The following is a 1,181-nucleotide window of genomic DNA, read 5'->3' as shown; positions in this document are numbered from 1 at the left end:
GTGATTCAAAATTGTCTATTAGATTTTTAAATATATTAGCTAAAAAGTGGTGTCTGTTAGTGTTTAGATTTTAAAAAAGATATTCAATGATAAAAGAACATGGTTTATTCAGATATTGTGGTTTTTAGTTTTTTTAGTAACTTGGTATTAAGGCATTTTTATTATTCTTTATATATAACTATATAACATGCTCAGAAAAATTGACACTATTTTAATATTGTTTGTAGCTTCAAGAGCGTGAAGATGATGATAATGAAGACAATCTTTTAGATTAATCAAGTTACAATCATGTATTAAAGAAATTCTTCTATATATGTATTTTTTTGACTTTTTAGTTTTAACTTTGATAACTTCATCATTAATTAGTAATGACTTCATCATGACAATTATTTTAGTCATGTAATTTGAATTTTTATAACCCTCAAATATATGTTTCAATTATATATATTTTGTCTACGATCATTGGTGTTTCCACTTAATGTCGTGTGACTTCTTGTTGTCCAATGTTGTGATTTGAGGATATATATATATTACAAATATCCTCCATCTTTATGTCATGCAAAAGCAATTTATAAATAATTAAAAAAAATTCATTTTACATAAAACAACAGTTTAATAAATATGGCCTAAACCCAAAGGCAATACATATATTAGTGTGGTCTAAAGCATAAACAACAAATTAATAAATGAGGTCTAAAATAGGATGAAACCCACGTGTTGAAAACAGTGGCAATTTCTAAAGTTTTAATCCACAATTTTGAAAATGTGATCATATAAAAAACTGTGGCTTATTACCTATGGCCAACCTAGTCCACACCTAAAAAACTGTAGCCTAAAGATTAAACCACGATTTTCATGCTTCATGCTATGGTTTTATGTTGTAGTCTAAAGTGATTTTTTGTTGTAGTGATGGATTCACGCTTCTCCAAAACACACACCTTTGAAGCCTTTCTCTTCACTTCTCTTCTCGTTTTCTTTCTTTCTCTTTTTCTTTTCTATATATCTTTTCTTATTATCTTGAGTTATTTTGCTCTTCAAGAGAGTTTCTTGCTAGTTTTGAAATCTTCAAAAAATTTGAAAAGTTCCTATTATACATGGGAGACTTGTGCAACACATTACGTATAAGTCCTTTAATGTAATGAATGTACATGTTTCAGGAAACTCTTTTTGTTCATGTTTTG

Source organism: Vigna unguiculata, chromosome 3 (assembly GCF_037176805.1).
Source record: "Vigna unguiculata cultivar grain cowpea cultivar isolate G323 ecotype 2 chromosome 3, ASM3717680v1, whole genome shotgun sequence".
Classification (NCBI taxonomy): domain Eukaryota; kingdom Viridiplantae; phylum Streptophyta; class Magnoliopsida; order Fabales; family Fabaceae; genus Vigna; species Vigna unguiculata.
The sequence above is the reverse complement of the archived record's forward strand: the minus strand, read 5'-3'. Positions refer to the sequence as shown.